An 8052-nucleotide genomic window follows, 5' to 3' on the forward strand; every position below is an offset into this window, starting at 1 on the left:
CTCTTTAAAAAAATCAGCTATTGGTATCGGCCCCTAAAATCCATCAGTGCACCCCCTACCATATTTTAATTTTATTTCAAAAAAAAATTTCCCCCAATGTGTGTGTTTGCATAGTGTACATGGTGCATAATAGATCAAAATAGACATTACTCTTGTATAGTGTGTGGGGGGTAGGGGGATGTAATTGAGGGGGCTTGTGTGCACGCATGTGATGGGGAACCCCATAGCGCATGGCTCCCAAGTCCCCAGCCCCACATGGCTGCAGCATGCAAAGCCAACCTGGCCCAGCCCAGCCCCACAGTATGCAGCTCCTGCACTCCTACCCAAGTCCCTGGCTTGATGTGGTGGCAGCATGCAGGGAAGGCCCCACCCGGCCCCTTAGCATGCCGCTTCCCATGCTCCCACCCGAGTCCCTGGCTGCACACTTCCTGGCCCCACAGCACACGACTCCCTGTGCTCTCAGCTCTGTTCCCCTCCTACAGAAGTCCCTGACCCTGGCCCAGTGGAGTCCTTACCTGAATTTCCACTCTTGCAGACAGGGAGGGATGGGAAACAGCTACAGGGCTGTCAGGCAAAAGCCTCTGCCAGGCAGAAGTTTGTCTCTGATGCCCCCCTACCTGGGGGTTAGGGACAGGTCAGACCAGGTTGGGGTGGGGGTTGGTTGCTTAGCAACCAGAGCCAGCACCTCCTACATGGAGGCACCACCTTTCATAGGGGCAGCCAAGGTCCTGGGCCAGTGATAACTGTCTTTTGGCTTCTGGAAGGTCTCTGTGGGCCATATGGAATCACATAGTGTGTCAAATCTGGCCCATGGGCCATATTTTGCCCACCCCTGCTTTAGACCTTTTCTAAATACATTTTGAAAGACCTTTCTAAATACCTTTTCTAAATACAGAAATTAAGTAGGGTAAATTCAAAAGGTAAGAGACTGAAAACGTTACACACTGGAGCAGTGGTCACCAACCAGTCAATCTCGATTGACTGGTCAATCATGGGCTTCAACAGTAGATCTCAGTCCGTCAGAACCTCCATAAATTGGGAGCACCAGGACGCATGTGACTGGGCTAAGCCACACCCCCTGCCACCCAGGCTGGGCAGGGTGAGTGGGGTCAGAGAGGCTTGTCTGGAAAGGACGGGGGCAAGCAGGGGCATGGTAGATCCTGGGATGCCAAAAAGTGATCTTAACCATTAAAAGGCTGGAGACCACTGCACTAGAGAATCTTACGAGAGTTTCCCAATGGTGCTATTCCTGGGTCTGCTGAACCGAAGGTGATACTACAATGGGATTCTTAGTTTATAAAAGATTCTTTGGCTCCTTTACCAAAGCAAAAAACACAATTCCATGATGCAAGCATACCAATTTTGTTTAGTAGAAACATAAGCTATACCTCTCAGGGGGCAGATACAATCCATGACCTTTATGTTCTAGTTCTGAAGCATCAAACATACAGCCCACAGTTATCCGGAGTTCTCCCAACTCTATCCAGAAGTTGGGAGGGATGGCCAGGGGTAAGTGAAGTGATCTGCTGCACAATCTGGGGCCCTTGGGCCCTGGTGGATGTGGCAATCAGCAGCAGGAGGGCAAGTGAGGACTGATGCAGGTTTTGATCATCCTCCAGCTGTTTTGGCTGTCTGAACTGCCATGGCCCTACCTTCTTCACTGTACCTGCCACTGCCTTGTGCTGGAGAAGCCACCACTGCATGCCCAGGTCAGAACTGGAGCCACTTATGCCACCATTGCTGCATGCCCTGTTCCCTGTGCCAGAGTCAGGGGTTCCAGAGCTGCCACTGCCACCGTATGACCCAGGTGGATCCAAACCACAAGGAACCCAAAGTCTAGCTCCGGCCCAGGGCACAAAGTGAGTTTAACACCCCTGTTCTAGTTAATTAATAATATTCCTGTCATTTAGCAGTGTCTGCACTTGTAAACATTTTAAAAGCAAAGGGCCCAGATAATACTAAGAGTTTAAAAACAAAATGCAATTATAAGATGCACACACATGCTTATGCACTCTCATCCTAGCATAAAAGCTGTGTAATTTGGTACAAGCCACCTAATGCACTACTTAATTCAAGCTATAATTTACTTGTGGGACAGCAGGAAATAGAACACTTGTGCACAAAAATCAGTGCAGAGAAAGAAGCCAGTTCTCTTGCGTTAATGTAGCGGTAAATTTCTGTTTTGCTATAAAAAGTTACGAAATACAGACTGACCCACTAGCACCAATTTTATATATACAAACTTGTAAAAATACCATAAAAAACCCAACATTGTAGATTTTGTTTAAAATAATAATGACAATGAATAGTTCTGGGCTCCTTTCTGATCCAACGTTAGAAGGTAAAATAGTAAGAATATTAATTTTTAAAACATTTGGAAATTTTTTGCTGGCAACACAAAAAAAAACCCTCTGTGACACTAAAAACTTTGCTCAGTTTTCAGATTATAAGTATTTGGCACCAAAAAGGAAAGTCCTGTTTTTGAGTAAGGTGTGTTTATTCCATATTTCATTTTGGCGTGCTACACTGATCAAATTGAAGAGTAATCAAACAAAGATCGCTCTCTCTCTCTCTCTTTTTTAACATTACATATCAATTTGACTATAAAAGATACTCATCTATTGATCTTTAAGTATTAAAGTTCTTCAAATACCCTGTATACAAGAGAAATACCTGAGTCAACACCGAATATGCAAGATGGACAAGCTGTTCCTTGTATCTTAACTTTCAAACAAAATCTGAAAAACACTACTGCAGTCCTTTGGAATATAGGACATCACATATCACCTGCAGTTAAGGTACATAGCTACAATCCAGTGTTTGAAGGAAGTATCTAAACACGTACTGTATTTACTTGAACAAGACAACCATGAATATAAGACAAGCTCCCAATAAGTAGGTTCTATACACAGAAAAATTAGAAATTTGTTATAATTTTCCAGTTATATAATCTAATTATTAGAGATTTGTTTTGAATTTGCCACCCTCCCATCCCTACAGCAGGAAAAATACATCTGGGGCAGGAGCAGGCAACATTTTTGGGCAGTGCCAAAAACACCCACAACATCAACTTGTAATATGTTGGTATGCCAGAGACATATGGCAGGGGAGCTGCAAGGGACCTGATCCTTGCGGCAGCACAGCCCCTTCTCTGCAGGTGGCAGGGAGGCTGAAAGCAGCTGCACTAGGGTCCACAGAGCCCCAGCCCAGCTCCTTGCCAGAGGCGGGTGATAGCGAAGGGGCCAGCGATGTACTGCCACAACAAGGGCAGCTGCCTCCTTGCAGCTGCCCTCCCAACCACCCCAAGGCATGTGCAAAGCAAAATGCCTTTGCATGCCATGCTCTACCACCAACGACAGGGGTTGCCTACCCCTGATCTGCCCTCTATCCCTTGCCCCGTCTCCCCCAGCTTCCTCCCCCTACAGTCCCTTCCCTCCACTTCTTAGTGTCAGACCCTGCTCTCCTTGAGCACATGGAAGGGAGGGGGATATTTGAAAAACACTGACCTCAAAATAAACATACCTGTAGTAATTTGTATACAGGCAAAATTACAGGCACCCAAAGACTTAGAGTTCATCCAGAATTGGTGCATCTTACCTTTTTGGAAACTGCTGCAAGTTTTATCACAGTTACGCCAGAAACACACTTATAAGCAGCACTTTTGAACCTACTTGTATATAGTACAGACTATGCATGATATTAATCCAAGGCCAAAAGGCTCATGATTTACCATACAGGTCATTGGCCTGGGCCAGAGCAGAGTCAACATTGTTTCAAGCCACACTGACCTTACAACTCAGCACTGCTCAGTATGTGTGTGTAATCCAGATACTTCCTCCCCCCTACACAAAGGATCCATGTGCTAATCAGACTCTCACTCATAACTGGAATCAGGTGTTATTGTCACGAGTCCTGAGATCCTCCAAAAATTTGTATGCAGATGAGACACAAGACAACCTGGTCCAGTTCTACCTCATGGAAGACAGGGACACACTAATCATATGCGACTGGCTGAGAGAAGGGGCAAAAGGGATTCTGGCTGAACTGTTAGGGGCCCCATTTGGTAATGTTCACCAGACATTTAAGACTGGTGAAGAAACAGGAATCATTGGAAATGGGAATGAAAAGGTATAGCTCAGCTGTGGGAATGAAGAGGCAGTTTAAATGTATTCAATCTAGTGGCTCACCATGACTTGAAAGAGTTGGCACTGAGGGAGACTGCGCACAATAGGCACTACCATGCATCTTAATTTTATTTCAGATGGGCAACACTAGCCTATCCTTGTGGTAGGTTCCTATCAGTATGTTCGCTCAATATGGGCCATGTGTTTTATAGTCATGTTCAATGTTGGCTGCATTTAAATCAGCATCACCATTGGTTGTTATTACTGAGCACATGGTGGTTTGGGCCTCAGTTTAGTGACAGGCAGTGTATTTAATGAGGTTTCCTTGAACACGAGTATAAGGCAAGAGCCCCTGCCTTCACCCAGTCCCAACTGGGGGGAAAAAACTTGTAAAATGTACTGTAACTAACCAATTGGGAATTCAGATATAGCTCAGGACTTGCATGAAACCTGGGTTCAGTACTTGATTCAGAGTAGTAGAGACTTCAGCTCACAGGTCTAAAGAGCCACATTCCTTACACAGCACCTTCAATCGTATAGCTCGCATATACACACATTTACAAGTCCTGAGAAAGCTAATAATACTTTATTTAGTGTACAAATATTTCTAGTGTTATTTTAACATATGGAGCAGGGAGGAGGAAGATCACTGCCTCCTCCCCCCTTTTTCCATGAAACAACTTCCCATGATGCCGACCCATGAAACAACTGTTGCACTGATTCACTTGTATTTTAAACAAAACTGGTTCACACAGTTGTACGCTAAAAGCAACTTACTTGGATATTTAAACTTGAATCTTACTCATTAAGAAAGATTTTTACATACAACTCTATATAATCACAATATAAACCTCTTTCCGTCATCCAAAAAATCATTTACCGCAAAACAATTCCATGATTTAAAAAAAATAAATAAATCCCCATACCCCCAGCATTAACCCACAAGAAAAAGAAAGAAAGAGATAACTGAATCTATTGCTGCTGTTTTTGTTTTTTATCCTCTCCTGAGGGAAATTAATCAATCTATATACAGCACCCTTCACAGATTTTGGAGCAGAGCACCAGCAAGTGCTTTTTGGACAGATGACTATGGACACAAAGAGCTTTCTTCTCTTTCCAGTTCAAGGTCATTATAAACTATTATGAACAGGAGTTGAAAAATAAAATCACCCAAAGCAAAAAGAGATTTTTGCATGGCCAATTGGGCTGTCTGAGCCCAGAAAACTAAAATGCCTCCTTCCTTCTCTGGAAGGGAAGTTGAGCGGACATGAACAGAACAGTCCAGGTGTTCAAAGTTCTCTCTCTGGAGGGAATAGAAAAACAGAACAAATGACACCACTATATTTTTTAAGTTATGTTGTAAGTACAGAGACAGGAACCAATGAAGGCCTAGAGAACAGAAGAGAAGACTCAAAAGGAACAGGAATGTGTATTACTGCTCCTTGAAGAGGAAGGGAATAGGGACAAAGGACCACTGGCTTACTGCTTAACTACAAGACTCTTTCCTATAAGCCAAGCACATCAGCTTATAGTCCTGAGGTTAAAAATCATGACAAAGCTTACTCTGAATTGAAAAAAATACCACCTCCCACGAAAAGGAACTACCTTTGCCTCGTTTGTTACACTAATTCCCAAAGGCAGTTTCAGGATATGTCTACACATGTGCTCCAATATGCATTAGCCTATTTTACAGCGTATTAACTAACTAGCACATTTTTCAGTGACATTCTAATGTGCATTAAAATAGGCTAACATCCATTGAGCATCACTTAAAATCCATGTTCTTTAGTTAATAAGCATTAAGATATGCTAATGCAGTTTCCTAGTACCTCACAATGGAGGTACTAGGATTTAATGTGCATTAATGTACATGTAGATGCACCCTTAGATATCCTTATTATGAGTGCTACATGAGAATTTAAGTAGAATAGCATAGCAACCTGGGAAAGCAGCAGCAGAAACAAAGACAGCAGCAACAAAGGAATCCCAGAAAGAAGAAGAATTGACGACAGCATTAAAGTTAACTTATTAAAAGCTAGGACTAACTTATAGAATCATAAATATGCACCCCTGGAAGGGACCTTAAGAGGCCATCGATTCCATCTGAGGCAGGTTTCAAATATACGACTAAGACCATCTACCGAGATAGAGGTTGTTTCAGTTGCTCTATTCTACCCCTTCCCAAAAAAGGAGATTATTCCAATACTTCACTACCCTTAGTATAAAAGGACACTGCATTTTTCCCTGGACAATTTGCACCTATTTTTGTCCCAGAACAGAAATATACTGGGATTGGCATTTACACACGACTCTTCCCATCAGAATTTAGTGAGCAGACCAATACACTGCCATTTTTCTGCCACTGATTCAAATGACAATCCCAGGAGCATTTAGTGTTGTCCCAGGTTAAACTGTTAGTATTTATCCTGTGAAACTTAACAATTTATAAAATGGGGGACAAAGAACATGCACATCTGAACGACGCAAGAAAAGCAACCAACTCCATCATTTTGCAAGTGCTAAGCATCAGCAGAGTGTGTATACCATGTACAAAAGCTGGCAACAACAGCACCGCAAGTTCAGAAACATTTTATATAGGAACAAAGAATAATCTGCAGCCAAAAATGATTTGGACTATAAGCCTAAAAGCAAGTAGCACATATATTAATTTTAAATTGCATGTAAACACAAACTAATACAGTGCCAGAAACACCAATATCAACCCTGAAAAAAAGTCCCAGGCACTCAATAAAACTCCTCACTTTAAATAATTAAGTATCACCAACTAAGGAATTAGGTGAACTTAATGTATGGATTAATTAAGTGGGCTATTTGCAATTTGCTGTATGGCAAGGAAAAATATATCCCTTTTTTGTTAGAAATTATGTTGTGTCCTTGGTCTCTTCCACGGGAGAGCATTTATTGAATGGACGGGGGAAAATGCCTTCAGGAAACAGAAATGCTCAGAAGAAAATAATAGAGAGTTTGAGAATAAAAAACAAGAGAGCTGATGGGGCCAAAGGAAGAACTCGCTTGGAGGTGTTATAACGGCCATCTGTAAGATGGCCAGGGTCTTTGGATTTTTCCTAGGCTGCAGAAGGATGCAAGTAGCCAGGAAAAGGATCCAAGTAGCCAAGACTAGCAGAAATCAGCAGGGAGGCTGATTTTTGGAGATATTGGCAGGACTTCCCACTGGCTACCACCTAGCCTCCTGGCAGCCTAAGAAACTCTTCTTTTTGTTCCATCTTAAAACACTATGGTCAGTTTACTCATATGATTCTTTTCTCCTATATAAACAAATCCTTTTGATGTCTGTCTCTTTACTGAGTGCTTGTGGTGAAGAGTCATTTCTGGGTGAGTGATATTCCAGGAAAACCCATTCTATGGGAAGGGGGGGGGGTCTAAAAATGTATTTCACAACCCAAGGAGAAGCAACCTAGAGCTGGCAGAGATTCCACTGCTGCAGTTGTGAAGTCCCGTATAACAGCAGTGAAGGTGAGGCCACAGAGATACGGAGTTATCCCAGGTCAAACCTTAGTCTGTTTGTTGGGACAAGCAGCAGGACAGCAAGGAGAAACTCTGGGCTCTAGGGATACCCTAGGGACAGGATGTGACAGAGACAAAATTAAGTTATCCACAGATGTTTCCACAAAGGGTATTGGCATAACCAGAAGTAATGGATTTACAGCTGCTTAACAACAGTATGCCGATGCTTTTGGGGAAAACCATGCATAAACATTTTAGCTGAAGAGTGATTCCCCTACCCCACCCCCTGCAAAAAAAAGCCTCACATACACACAACCAGCTTGTGCATCTTTTCATGGCACTGCATTATGCAGGACAGATGTACCCTAATTTGCACCGATTAGGACATCTGCTAGATTTCTGAAGTTTCATCCTTTGACAGCAGTGGCGACATATAGGGGGT

At 42.9% G+C, this 8052-nt stretch overlaps 1 protein-coding gene across 1 annotated transcript in view; it reads right to left on the bottom strand.

The window, feature by feature from the left end:
* Nucleotides 1-8052, bottom strand: part of OSBPL10 (oxysterol binding protein like 10) — a gene marked incomplete at its 5' end in the record, with an annotated part of 201287 nt that overhangs the window by 113418 nt on the left and 79817 nt on the right. The window lies entirely within an intron of this gene.

This window comes from Crocodylus porosus, unplaced genomic scaffold, assembly GCF_001723895.1.
Source record: "Crocodylus porosus isolate Cpor-Errol unplaced genomic scaffold, CroPor_comp1, whole genome shotgun sequence".
Classification (NCBI taxonomy): domain Eukaryota; kingdom Metazoa; phylum Chordata; order Crocodylia; family Crocodylidae; genus Crocodylus; species Crocodylus porosus.